Here is a 14,981-nt window from a genome sequence, read left to right as displayed (position 1 = left end):
GTCATGGACCCAAAGCTTGGAATAGTGGAGAGGAAGTGTTACGGGGATACTCACTGCAAACTCTAGTGTACTTCTGCTTTCAGGTATATATTTTGCAATAGTTTATGGATACGTGTGAACATATGCTCTCTCTCACAGAAACTGGTGTATATCTAAGTTTTGGGACTTTGTTAGAAAGTGAACCACCTGAGATGGAATTAGAGTATACTATGAAAGGAAAGGTCTCACCCGAGTAATGAAGCTGAAGGCTTGTCATTCCACACCTGAAGTCTCTGGACACAGTCTGAAGTGAAGCATGTTGAGGTGGCCATCGTTGCGTTGATTAGGTTGTGATCGGTAGATGCAATATTATTTGATATGGATTGGGAGAGGCATACGGGAAAGTGGGCCCTATCCAAGGGTTCCAGGACTGGGGGAAGTAGAGGCTCTATAGTGGAGATGTGAGGTTCCTGCTGTCTTAGGGTTCCAAAAGATAATCGATAGTTAATGTTATCATCACATTATTTGGAAATTGGGTTAACTTTGAAAAGTCCTTTTTTTAGGGTTTGCTGTACAGTACCCAGTATCTTGTATATAGCTGTGCTATTGGTTGCTTCTGATCTACTTGGTCTAGGTTTTTGAGAGAGTCCGCATATCAAATACACAGCCTATATATTAAAAAGATTCAGTCTGTGTTTTAAAAAACTTCTAGACATACAATTAATTTCCCCCCTCTCATATTAATTAATTAGTGATTTATATGACTACATTTTACTAGGAGTGTACATAAACACCATTCCCACCACCAAAAGACTGTTGAATATTTTTAACGGACCTTAGTTTGGAATAAATATTGAGCATCAATCAACTATTTGCCATATGTGGGGATAAGGTCAATTTGAACATTTTTTTAAAGGTCCCGTCTCCTTCCTAAATAAGTTTATATCCTAATCTGAAACATTCACGTTATCTTACACAGTCAAAGTGATTAGGTTAAGTACTTTTCAAGTCAAGGCTGATTAGGTTAAGTACTTTTTTAAAAAGTTACACACATTTTCCTTGTTCATTTTAGCTATTTAGTTATTGCTATTTGATAGAGATAGGAATCTAGGAAATCTGGCAGTAGCGCAGCAGGTTAAGTGCATGTGGCACAAAGCGCAAGGACTGACGTAGGGATCCCGGTTCGAGCCCCTGGCTCCCCACCTGCAGGGAAGTTACTTCAAAGGCAGTGAAGCTGGGTTGCAGTTGTCTATCTTTCTCTATCCCTCTCTGTCTTCCCCTCCTCTCTCCATTTCTCTCTGTCCTATCCAACAGCAACAACAATAACTACAACAATAAAACAAAAAGGGCAACAAAAGGGAATAAATAAATAAAATCTAGATGTAAGGGGAAGACAGAGGAAAAGAGAAAAAAAACATTTGCAATACTGCTTCACTGCTTACAAAGCTTTCCCCCTGCAGGGGTGGGGTGGCTTGAACCTGGATCTTTACAGATTGTAACATCTGCCTCAACCAAGTGCCTTAGGTTAAGGGTCTTAAGATAGAAACAATTTCCTGGGTCCCCCTAAGGGGTTCAACATAATCACATTGTAATCACCTTTTTAAAAAATATTTATTTATTTTATCATGTGTTTCTTGGCCTTTTGGATCTCTTCTGTGGTGAATATTCTGTCCAATTCCTCCCCCCATTTTTGGATGGGGTTATTTGTTGTCTTGTTGTTGAGTCTGGTAAGCTCTTTATATATGTTGGTTATTAAACTCTTATCTGATGTATGGCATGTAAAGATCTTCTCCCATTCTGTGAGGGGTCTCTTGATTTGGGTAGTGGTTTCTTTTGCTGTGAAGAAGCTTTTTAATTTGATGTAGTCCCATAGGTTTATACTTGCCTTAGTCTTCCTTGTAATTGGATTCGTTTCATTGAAAATGTCTTTAAAATTTATGCGGAAAAAAGTTCTTCCAATATTTTCCTCTAAGTATCTGATAGTTTCTGGTCTAACATCCAAGTCCTTGATCCACTTGGAATTTACTTTTGTATTTGGTGAAATAGAGTGATTCAGCTTCATTCTTCTGCATGTTTCAACCCATTGTTTCCAACACCATTTGTTGAAGAGACTCTGCTTTCCCCATGTAATAGTCTGGGCCCCTTTGTCAAAGATTAGATGTCCATAGGTGTGGGGCCTCATTTCTGGGCTCTCAATTCTATTCCACTGGTCAGTGTGTCTGTTCATGTTCCAGTACCAAGCAGTTTTGATGACAATGGCCCTATAATATAGTTTGAGATCTGGCAGTGTGATGCCTCCGGTTTTGTTCTTTTTTCTCAAGATTGTTTTGGCAATTCTAGGTCTTTTCTGGTTCCAGATAAACATTTGTAGCATTTGTTCTATTCTCCTAAAAAATGTGCTTGGGATCTTGATGGGGAAAAAATGCTCCAAGTCTCTGATTGTCAGAGAAATGCAAATCAAGACAACAATGAGATATCACTTCACTCCTGTGAGAATGTCACACATCAGAAAAGGTAACAGCAGCAAATGCTGGAGAGGATGTGGGGTCAAAGGAACCCTCCTGCACTGCTGGTGGGAATGTCAATTGGTCCAACCTCTGTGGAGAACAGTCTGGAGAACTCTCAGAAGGCTAGAAATGGACCTACCCTATGACCCTGCAATCCCCCTCCTGGGGATATATCCTAAGGAACCCAACACATCCATCCAAAAAGATCTGTGTACACATATGTTCTTGGCAGCACAATTTGTAATAGCCAAAACCTGGAAGCAAACCAGGTGTCCAACAACAGATGAGTGGCTGAGCAAGTTGTGGTATATATACACAATGGAATACTACTCAGCTGTAAAAAATGGTGACTTCACCGTTTTCAGCCGATCTTGGATGGACCTTGAAAAAATCATGTTGAGTGAAATAAGTCAGAAACAGAAGGATGAATATGGGATGATCTCACTCTCAGGCCGAAGTTGAAAAACAAGATTAGAAAAGAAAACACAAGTTGAACCTGAAATGGAATTGGAGTATTACACCAAAGTAAAAGACTCTGGGGTGGGTGGGTGGGTGGGGAGAATACAGGTCCATGAAAAATGATGAATGAAATAGTGGGGGTTGTATTGCTAAATGGGAATCTGGGGAATGTTATGCATGTAAAAAAAAAAAAAAAGAAGTAGAAACGCAAAGCAGAAATTGACTGAGTTTGGAATATGGCACCAAAGTAAGAAAGCAGAAGTATACTAGAGTTTGCAGTGAGTATCTCCCTAATACTTCCTCTCCACTTTTCCAAGCTTTGGGTCCATGATTGCTCAACAATTTGTTTGGCTTTGTATGTTAACTCTCTTTTCAGTCACCAGGTTCCAGGTGTCATCAGGATGCCGGCCAGACTTCCCTGGATTGAAGACACCACCAATGTGTCCTGGAGCTCAGCTTCCCCAGAGACCCATCCTACTAGGGAAAGAGAGAGGCAGACTGGGAGTATGGACTGACCAGTCAACGCCCATGTTCAGCGAGGAAGCAATTACAGAAGCCAGACCTTCTACCTTCTGCAACCCTCAATGACCCTGGGTCCATGCTCCCAGAGGGATAGAGAATGGGAAAGCTATCGGGGGAGGGGGTGGGATATGGAGATTGGGCTGTGGGAAATGTGTGGAGTTGTACCCCTCCTACCCTATGGTTTTGTTAATTAATCCTTTCTTAAATAAAAAAATAAAAAATAAATAAATAAAGAAAGAAAGAAAGCTGGATCAGGAAAAAAAAATATTTATTTATTTTAAAAAGGAGACATTAACAAAGCCATAGGATAAGAGGGGTACAGCTCCACCACCAGATCTCCATATCCCATCTCCTCCCCTGATAACTTTCCTATTCTTTATCCCTCTGGGAGTATGAACCCAAGGTCATTGTGGGATGCAGAAGGTGGAAGGCCTGGCTTCTGTAGTTGCTTCCCCACTGAACATGCGCATTGACTGGTTGATCCATACTCCCAGCCTGCCTCTCTCTTTCCCTAGTAGCTTGGGGCTCTGGGGAAGCAGAGCTCAAGGACACGTTGGTGAGGTTATCTGTCCAGGGAAATCTGGTTGACATCATGCTAGCTTCTGGAACCTCGTGGCTGAAAAGAGAGTTAACATACAAAGCCAAACAAATTGTTGACCAATCATGGACCTAAAGACTGGAATAGTGCAGATAAAGTGTTGAGGGTGTACTCACTGCAGACTATTGTGTACTTTTGCTTTCAGGTATATATTTTGCCCTAGTTTATGGATACATGTGAATGTATACTCTATCTCACAAGACCTGGTCTATATCTAGGTTTTAGGACTTTGTTAGGAAGTGAACTGCCTGGAATGGAATTAGAGAATCCTATGAAAGGAAAGGTCTCATCCTGAAGGGTTGACATTCCATGCCTGATGTCTCTGGACACAGTCTGAAGTGAAGCATGCTGAGGTGGTACTCGTTGCATTGATTAGGTTTGGATTGGTGGATGCAATATTATTTGGTGTGAATTGAGAGAAGCATGCAGGAAAGTGCGACCCACCCTAAGGTTCCAGGACTATGGGAAATACAGGCTGTATAGTGGAAATGTGAGGTTCCTGCTGTCTTAGGGTTCAAGAAGACAATAGATAGTTATTGTTATAATCACATTATTTGGTAATTGAGTTAACTTTGAAAAATCCCTTTGTTAGTATTTGAGAAAGAAGAACAGAAAAGAAAACTAAAAGCAGGATTTGACTATATCCGGAGTAGGGCACCAAAGTAAAAATCCTGGGGTGAGAGTGGATATTCAGCTTCCAGGGGTGGCGGGGGGTGGGGGTGCATGGGTGGGGTGGGTGGGATGGACAGTCTTTTGGTGGTGGGAATGGTGTTTATGTATACTCCTATTAATTTGTAGTTATATAAATCACTATTTAATTAATATGAGAGGGGAAAATTTATTGTATGTCTGAAACTTTTTAAAGCACAGACTTTTTAATACATAGGCTGAGTCTTTGATATGTTAACTCTCTCAAAAGCCTAGACCAGGGAAAACAGAAGCAACTGGAGGCACAGCTATATACAAATAATGTCAAAGGACATACATTATGACGATGTAATCACCTTTTAAGGGAAAGTCAGGAAGATTAAACTCAGTGGACCAAAGCTGTAGTGGTATAATTGCTGGAAGGGAGAACATAGGCCAAGGATTGATACTGACTCTAAAAGGTGAAAAAATATATATAATTTTTCCCCTACAACCTTCAGAAGAATACAGTCCTGCCTGTGAGTCATAAGAGACTCATTTTAGTGGCTTCTGACATTCAGAATTGTAAGAAAACTAAAATCTTTTCAGTCCTTAAATTTGTGATTATTATCACAGCATCAAGAGGAAACAAATTCTTGGTGTGTATTTTGTCTATTTATTTAATCAGTCCTTATTATATTGTTTACATATGCTCTAGCAGAGAACATAGGTGGATTTTTTTGTTGTTTTTCAATTTGATATTCACAACTTTTTTTTCTTTTAGCACATGAGTTATCACTGAGGCTTAGTGCTTGCACTATGACTCCACCACTCCTGGCTGTTATTTTATTTTCTCCCTTTTACTTACAGAGACAGAGAACTAGAGAGAGAGATGAGGAAAGAGAAAGAGAGACACAACATTACTCTGCTGCTAGTGAAGTTTCTAACCTACAGGTGTGGGGTGGGTGTGGTGTGTGTCACAGCTCAGCTCCTATTCACAATCTCTTAACAGATGAATTTTAAATTATTTCATATTCTTATTTAAAAATATTTTTAATTTTCATTGTTAGAGTTATATTAGTTTTTGTTATTGCATGGTGCTTTCTGCTTATGTTTGTTTTGTTCTTTTTTATCTTCACTACTTTCTTTTATAACAGTTTTGTTTTTCTTTTTTTTTAATTTTTATTTATTTATTTATTGGATAGAGACAGCCAGAAATTGAGAGGGAATGGGGAGAGAGAGAGAAAGAGAGAGAGGGGGAGAGAGACCTGCAAGACTGCTTCAGCACTTGCAAAGCTTTTCCCCTGCAGGTGGGGACCAGGGACTTGAGGCAAGCCCTTATGCATTTTAATGTGTACACTCAATCAGGTGCACCACTACTGGCCCCTGGCCCCAGCTTGAGAGAGAGAGAGAGAGAGAGAGAGAGAGAGAGAGAGAGAGAGAGAAACACAGCAACAAAGTTTCCTTCAATGTAGTGGGGACCAGACAAGAATCTTGGTCATGCACATGACAAAACATCACACTGTTCAAGTGAGCTATTTCACCAGTCTACCCCCTTCTTTTGAAAATGTATTTTGGCAGCCCTGTAGGTGGCTCAGTAGATATGGTACTGGAGTCTGAAGCAGGAGGCCTACTCCTTGATTCCTAGCATCATATGTACCATAGTGTTGCTCTGATTCTTTCTAATGAACAATAAATATTTAGAATATGTGTATTTTACTTTTAAAAAATGTAATGTCAGGCAACATGCATTCATAAAAGTACACATAGTTTCATGTACAACTTGGTTATAAACCAACCATCTTTGTAACCAAAACACAGGTCAATAACCAGAATACTGTCAGCAACCCTATCTGTTCCCAGTGACAACCCCTTCCATCTATCATTAATGGAATATACTTCTCCATTCTGTCTTTCTACCCCATGCTAGTTTGGAAAATGTAGAAAATATTTCTATTTTTAGTTGTTATCAATAACTGCAAACATATAAATCAAGCTACAGAATCCCTCTGACAACACAAAGGTATTTAATATCTTCATTTCCCTACTTAACAAAACAGAATACACCCATACTTCTTACTTTTGACAAATTTTATACCAAAAAGCCAGACTTTTAAAGATAATAGTTAACTAAATTTACCAGAATCTTTATAGAATTTCTGCATCTACCATGATTTCTGCCTACTACCCACTCTCCTCACACACACCCCATGAATTTAAGGTCTGTTTTCCTCAAGTTCATCCATTTTTTAGAGGTCATTCATATATAAAAAGAAAGGAGAGATATACAGCATTAGAACTGTCCTTGATGCCCTGGTAATCCCATGTAGTAACCAGGGCTTGATCCTGGGATGCAGACATAGAGAGGAATACACCTTTCAGGTGAGCTATCGTCTACCCCTGATCTTCATTCAACTAGCAAAGAAAATATTCTGTTATGTAACAGATTGAATATGAATGACAGAAGTTATAGGATTTTTAAGTGTCTTTGGCAAGGCTGACAATAAAATAAGTGCTTAAATAGGATTCATGCATGTGAATTACTTTGTAGTCAAATCTGAAAATGTCAGACATGAACTTTGTTTTGTTTGTTTTTATTTTGGTTTTGCCACTTGGGTTATCACTGGGGCTTGGTGCCAGCATTACAAAACCATCATCCCTGGCCATTTTTTCCTTCTCCCCTTTCTATTATAATTGATAGGACACAGAGAAATTAGGGGTGGGAGTGTTAGAGAGGAAGAGAGAAAGAAAGATACCTGCAGATTGACTTCACTGTTCCTGAAGTACACTCCTGCAGGTGGAGAGTAGGCTCGAACCTGAAAGCAATGTAGGTGTCCAACAACAGATGAGTGACTAAGAAAGTTGTGGTATATATACAAAAAAAAATACTACTCAGCTTTTAAGAATGATGAATTGACTTTCTTCACATCATCTTGGGTAGAGCTTGAAGCAACCATGTTAATTGACATAAACCAGTAAGAGAAGGATGAATATGAGATGGTCTCATTCACGGACAGAATTTGAGAAACAAGAACAGAAAAGGGAAACACAAAGTAGAATTTGGACTGGTTTTGGTGTATTTCACCAAAGTAAAGGACTCTGGGTGCCTGATGGAGCAGGAAAACCTAGGCTTGGGATGAGAGTGTTTTGCAGAAAACTGAGAAATTTTATACATATATCTACTGTAAACCATTAATTCCCCCAATTAAAATATACATAGAAAAAAATAACAAAGATGATTTTTTCAGGAAAAGAGTAAAATGAGAAGGAAAGAAGTTTCTTCGGATACTCAAGTCCAAGAGTGAGGAAAAACAATAGCAAAAGTAAATGGTGCTATGTCAAAGCTTCTGCACAGCAAATGGAATAATCACCAAAACAGAAAGACAGCCTGAAAAATGGGAGATCTTTACACACTATATATCAGATGAAGGGCTGATAATCAAAATATATTAAGAACTCACTAAACTCAACAGCAACTACAACAAAACAACCAACTTTATAAAAAATAGGAAGAGGACTTGGACAGAATCTTCACCAAAGAAGAGTTCCATAGGATCAAACGACATATGGAAAAATGCTCAAAGTTATTGATCAGAGAAATGTAAGTAAAGACAATAATGATATAGCACTTTACACCTTTGAAAATGTCATACTTTGGAAAGGATAAAAGCAATACGTGTTGGAGAGGATGTAGGGGAGAAGGAACACTTCTACATTACTGGTGAGAATGTTAATTTGTCCAACCCCTATGTATGGAAAACGGTCTGAAGACTTCTCAGAACTCTAGAAATGAACCTACCCTATGACAAAGAAATTTCATTCCTGGGGAACTTATCCAAAGGAAGCAAATGCATCTATCCAAAGAGATTTATGTACACCTATACTCATAGTAGCACAGTCCATAATAACCCAAACTAGAAAGCAACCCAGATGCCCAGTTGCACATGAGTGGCTAAGAAAGTTGTGGTATATGTACACAGTGGTATATGTACTAAAATAAAGTCACCTTCTTCACTTTGTCTTGGGTGGAACTTGAAGGAATCATGTTAAGAAATATCAGCCAGAAGAAAAATGACAAAGGCCAGATGATCTCACTTACAGAAGCCAAGACAGTGGGGCCACGCAGTGGGTCACCTGCTTAAGTACACACATTACGTTGTGCAGGGGGGAAGCTTCACTAGTGGTGAAGCAGTGCTGCAGTTGTTTCTGTCTCTCTTCTTATCAATGTTCCCCACCCCTCTCAATTTCTCTCTGTCTCTATCCAATAATAAATAAATAAAAATACTTTTTAAAAAAACCTCTGATGTATGAAAAAGTAAGAAACAAAGACAGAAAAGGAAAATACAAAATAAAACTTGGGGGAGTCGGGCGGTGGCGCAGCGGGTTAAGCGCACATGGCACAAAGTGCAAGGACCGGCTTGAGGATCCCAGTTCGAGCCCCTGGCTCCCCACCTTCAGGGAAGTCGCTTCACAGGCGGTGAAGCAGGTCTGCCAGGTGTCTGTCTTTCTCTCCCTTTCTCTGTCTTCCCCTCCTCTCTCCATTTCTCTCTGTCCTATCCAACAGCAACATCAATAACAACAATAATAACCACAACAAGGGCAACAAAAGGAAAAATAAATAGTAAAATAAATAAATAAATAAATAAAATATAACTTGGGCTAAGTGTGGTGTATTCTACCAAAACAGAGGACTCTGAGGAGAAAGGGGGAAGAAAGGAGTGGGGAGGGTGTTAGATCCTGGTATATGATGGTTGAAAAGGACTTAAATTGGGGGTGAGAGTGTTTTCCAGACACCTATCACAGAAAGATGAGAATTTTTTTTTTTGCCTCCAGGATTATTGCTGGGGCTTGGAGCCTGCAAAAAAATCCACTGATTCTGGAGGCCATTATTTTTTTCCTGTTTTGTTGTCCCCATTGTTATTTTTGTTATTGCTATTGTTGTTGTTGAATAGGACAGAGAGAAATCGAGAGAGGAGGGGAAGACGGGGGGCGGGGAGAGCAAGATAGACACCTGAAGACCTGCTTCACCACTTGTGAAGCGAACACCCTGCAGGTGGGATCTGGGGGCTTGAACTGGGATTCTTGTGCCAGTCCTTGCATTTCATGCCATCTGTGCTTAATCCACTGTACCACCGCCCAGCCCCGAGAAAGATGAGAAATTTTACCCATGTGTCAACAACTGTGCTGCAAACTATTTTGTTCCCAATAAAATGGTAATGAAAAATATTTTTAAATGGGAATGTATTTATTGAACCATTTTCTATTTAATATAAACTTTTCTGTTTTATCTATTATACTGAAAATATTGGAAATAAATATACTCTGGAGAGGGATGAAAACTATTAACAGTGTTATGTTGTATAATAAATGCCTGGTTTTCAGAGCTATGAGAAATATTCTAAAATATGATATATATTTGAGGTAGTCAAATAGTTTAATGAATCAGTCATTTAATTTAAAAGAATTGATATTTTTGATATTGCTCTTTTTTGTTTAAAATAACATGAGTTATGTGGTGGCTGTTATTTAACATAGAATAAATAATTCCACTGTTTTCAATAAGACTTTAACATCAGATATAGGATATACTTGTAAGTCTGTTTAACATGAATACAATAAAAGGTTCTATTGATTTTCAGCATCCTTTTGAGAGATGCCAGTAGTTACTATCACTAAAAACGGAGTAAAGAAAATCCTTTGAAAGTCAATTATTGATTTTAATCTTGTTAAGACCACTGATAACACTACTATTGCTAGTAGTAGTATTAGTGTTGGTGCTGGTGGTAGTTGTAATCATCTTTGACTAAAGGCTTGCGATGTACCAAGTACAAAAACTAAGTGACAATTCTAGTATTATTTTAAGCCTAATTTTTCTTTTCTGAGGAAACTGAGTTATTAAAGATTTCTCTGCCTGTCCCCTCTTATGTGAGGGCTAAATGAGATAAGTGGATATGTTTTTAAAATTTTAAAGAACTCTAGAAATGCAAAGTCATAGTTCTTGTTGAAATGTCAACCTGGGAGAAAGCAGAGGAAATAATATTTTCATTCCTTCCACTAAGCCTTTTCTGTGTCACCCTAGGAATTCAGAAGTGCTAGAAATCTGTACTTAAAAGACCAATTGCACTTCTCTAGCACAATGAGAAGGGACAGAGTGCTTGCTTATTGCTTTTTAGTATTCAAGAATTTGAATTTTCTTCACCTTTATATTTTTCATTGCGTGTTTATAAAATGTGACCATTGAAATTTTATAGAAGACCATTGTACCTCTTCTAAAATAATCTCAACAAAGAATATATACTTTCAAGGACAGGGCCAAAAGTGAACAGTTATAAACAATAAAAACGCCTTATTTGTGTTTCAAATAAAGTGTTGTCAATTTTCATCCCAATATCAAAATTTGCTTCTGGTTATATGATGCCAAGCCACTGAATTAATCTCTTAGGAAAACACACACTTTGGGGATTAATTTTTTTTTCAGTTTTTGGAACATTTCAAATGTCATTGATATTCTTCTCATGCCTAGATACCAAAGAGTGAATATAATTAAAATGCAATGAGATCGTGTGTATCAAATAGAAAATGTTCTGTAACCACATGTCCTTAGTACATCTGTGCTGTGTGTTACCTCAGAGGATAGAATCACTAAAAATTTCCCTTTTCATATGGTAATGCTAACTAAATAAAGCAAGAAAGACTTTAAAATAATAATTGATTCATTCTGAAATATAAGGTATCAGTGAGGCCCAGGATGTGATGCTTTTCCATGTATAATAAAGCAATTCTGCTTTCTATTTACTTGAAGAGCTAGATTTCCAGGGAAGTACATAGAGAATATATATCTATCCCAGATGTCACAGTAAGCAGTCTGAGAATAATTGATTGTTTCTTTCTAGAAACAAAGATGACAATGCAAGTACCTAAGACACCTCACAGCAGCAACATACATTTTTTTTTACTTTCAGTTGTAAATGTCATCAGTCAGCAGGGATACCTTCTTCCCAGAATGCGGCAAGGCTCACCAATTGGGTTAACTTGGGATGCCCATATGAATCTCTGCAGGAGTTAGCAACAGTATTTCAAAGTCAAGCTATTGACTGTAAACTATTATTCCCTTAGGAGACAGGAACTAGGAGACAAGCAAGACAGATAGGAGTAAGCTAATCCTCATGTTACCTAAGAAAGGTCAGCTGCCTTTTGCAAACTGGAAGGAACTGAAAAGGTCTCTTAAATTTTCTCTTGGATAGCCAATATGAGAATAAGACTCAAGCATTATTTGAAATGCTTAACATTATCATGCGATTTTTAACATTATTTAACTTTAACATACACTTTTTTTTAATTTAACAATTCCATGTCTAGATATGTACCCCACTGAAAGAGTCAGAAGAATATGTAAAAAAAAATTCATCAAAACTTTTTATGAATCATTCATTCATTTGATTATTCTTTTTTAATTTTTATAATTTTTATTTATAAAATGAAAACACTAACAAGACAGTAGGATAAGAGAGGTACAGTTCCATACAATTCTCACCACCAGAAATCCATATCCCATTCCCCCCCCCCCCCCCCGATAGCTTTTCCATTCCTTATCCCCCTGGGAGCATGGACCCAGGGTCATTATGAGTTACAGAAGGTGGAAGGTCTGGCTTCTGTAATTGCTTCCCTTCTGAATATGGGCATTGACAGGTTGATCGATACTCCCAGCCTGCCTCTCTCTTTCCCTAGTGGGGCAGAGCTTTGGGGAAGTGGGGCTCCAGGACACATTGGTGAGGTCATCTGTCCAGGGAATTCAGGTTGGCATCATGGTAGCATCTGGAAAGTGGTAGCTTAAAAAGACTTAAGATATAAAACAGAACAAATTGACTAATCATGAACCTAAAGGCCAGGAATATTGCAAATGAAGATTTGGGGGTCTTTATTTTGGAAAAAGATAGTAGGTCTATTTTAGGTATATTCTAAGGGCTCATAGCTTACTAGTTATTACCTGAGCTCTGCATTTGATTATTCCCCTTCCTTCTTTCCTTCCTTCCTTCCTTCCTTCCTTCCTTCCTTCCTTCCTTCCTCCCTCCCTCCCTCTCTCTCTCTCTCTTTCTTTCTTTCTGTCTTTTTTTTTTTTTTTACACCTGCAGACCTGCTTTACCTTCTGTGAAGCGACCCCCCATCAGGTTGGGAGCCTGGTCTCGAACCAGGATCCTGATGCTGGTCCGCTCAATTTCCACCACGTTCACTTAACCCGCTGTGCCACCGCCTGGCTCCCCATTTGGTTATTCTTAATCCATGCAGCTTAACTAAATTAATAAAATATAAAATGAGAAAGTAAGATTTAATGTAATATTTGCTCTAAGTAAAAACTTTACAAAAGATGTTTAAAACTACAAAAAGGAATATACTAGAATGATTCAGTGATTTATTTGTAGTGGTAGGATTCTGAGAAACTTTTCTTCATTTTATTTTTACTTTTGTAATAGTTATTTATTTATACCCTTTTGTTGCCCTTGTTGTTGTTGTTTATTGTAGTTATTATTGTTGTCATCATTGTTGGATAGGACAGAGAGAAATGGAGACGAGGGGAAGACAGAGAGGGGGTGAGAAAGATAGACACCGCAGACCTGCTTCACCACCAGTGAAGCAACTCCCCTGCAGGTGAGGAGCTGGGGGCAAGAACCGGGATCCTTACACTGTTCCTTGAGCTTCATGCCGCCTGCGCTTAACCCTCTGTGCTACTGCCCAACTTCCTGGCAGCCATTTTCTTTTTTATTATGTTTATTTATTTATTTAAAATGTTTTTCAAATGGTGCTGTGGAGTAAACCAAGGGGTTTGAACATATATGACACCACCAAGCAGCCTCTCTGACCCATCTTTTTTTTTTTTTTTTGTTGGTAGGGTAATGGCTTACAGTAAATACAATTGTGGGTGCATATGTAAAATTTCTCAGTTCTCTGCATAACAATCACCCCCAGGCCAGGTCCTCTTCTACCATCATGCATGAGAACCTGTATCGCCCACCCCTACTACCCCTCCACCCCCACCCCTGCTATCCCTGACGCCCACCCCAGAGTTGTTTACTCTGGTGCAATACACCAAACCCAGTCCAAGTTCTACTTTGTTTCTGTTGTTTCTCAACTTATGTCCATCTTATTCTGTCCAGATGTTTCTTTTCTTTTTAAACTTTATTTAACTCAATAGGACAGAGAGAAATTGAGAGGCTTGGTGGATAGAAAAGGAAAGAGAGACAGAGAGACACCTGCAGCCCTACTTTACCACTCGTGAAGCTTTCCCACTGAAGATTGGGACTGGGGGCTTGAACCCAGGTCCTTGTGCACTGTGGTGTATGAACTCAACCAGGTGTGCCACCTGACCTCTGTTCAGATGTTTCTTCCTAATGAATTGACCGTTCCTTTTTCCAAAGTGCTGAAATAATCAACAGACCAGAGAAAGACCGTTTCTTTTGGCTCCTGTTTGAAACCAACAGCTGCAGCTGTTAGCCTTGATTCAGGGCCCATCCATGTCAGTTTTTAACGACACAACTGAAAAGTAAATCTCCACAGTTACCCCCATCCCTCTTCAGGGATGAGGGTTTTTTTTTAAATTTATTCTTTGTTTCTGTGTTAGGCATTCTCTATAGGTCAGGAGTCATCTTCCTCATTGAAAATTATTTTCAAAACAATTTTTATTTCTGAAAAAATCACTCTATTATTTGCTAGAAGGAGGGAATGTGTTCCTTCACTTGATAAAGAACATGTGAGGAGACATCTATGAAACTGGATAGTTAGTGTTTGTCAGAAATTTTCTAGTACTTGGAAACCACAACATTCAAGTGTAAGCTATAACTGCTATTGTCTTGTCAGAAACATGTCTGGAGTTTTTTCTACTATGAAATGAAAGTTGTAATCATTGTCTTTCTGTTGTCATGCAATATTAATGATATACCAAAGTTTTATTGCATTTCATCTTTATTTCTATGATGCTCACCAGTAGACATATAGATGAGAAAATAGTATCTGACTTTTCAACTGTTTGATGCTCATACATAACATACCTACTTCAAATGATTCTCTGGAAAAGTACATGAATTAACACATTCAAAATACTTAAACTAGAGCTTGATATATTGGGAGTCCTCAATCATGATAGTGGTTTCTTCTGTTATCAATGTCATCATCACTACTTAGTAGCTTAAATAGTTTCAGAAGTCAAATAATGATCATCTTTCAAACTATAAGCTGAAATTCTTTTTAAAATGACAAAGTTGTTTCCATCTTTTTTCTTTTCCCCACCAGAGTTA

General features: G+C 38.4%; 1 non-coding gene across 1 annotated transcript; it reads right to left on the bottom strand.

Moving 5' to 3' along the window:
- Window positions 1–14,063: 14,063 nt before the first annotated feature.
- Window positions 14,064–14,198, bottom strand: LOC132542316 (small nucleolar RNA SNORA2/SNORA34 family). Its single transcript, XR_009553404.1, has one exon. It is a non-coding gene; the product is annotated as a small nucleolar RNA SNORA2/SNORA34 family (small nucleolar RNA).
- Between the last annotated feature and the right edge of the window lie 783 nt (window positions 14,199–14,981).

The sequence above is a fragment of the Erinaceus europaeus genome, chromosome 12 (assembly GCF_950295315.1).
Source record: "Erinaceus europaeus chromosome 12, mEriEur2.1, whole genome shotgun sequence".
Classification (NCBI taxonomy): Eukaryota; Metazoa; Chordata; class Mammalia; order Eulipotyphla; family Erinaceidae; genus Erinaceus; species Erinaceus europaeus.
The sequence above is the reverse complement of the archived record's forward strand: the minus strand, read 5'-3'. Positions and strand labels throughout refer to the sequence as shown.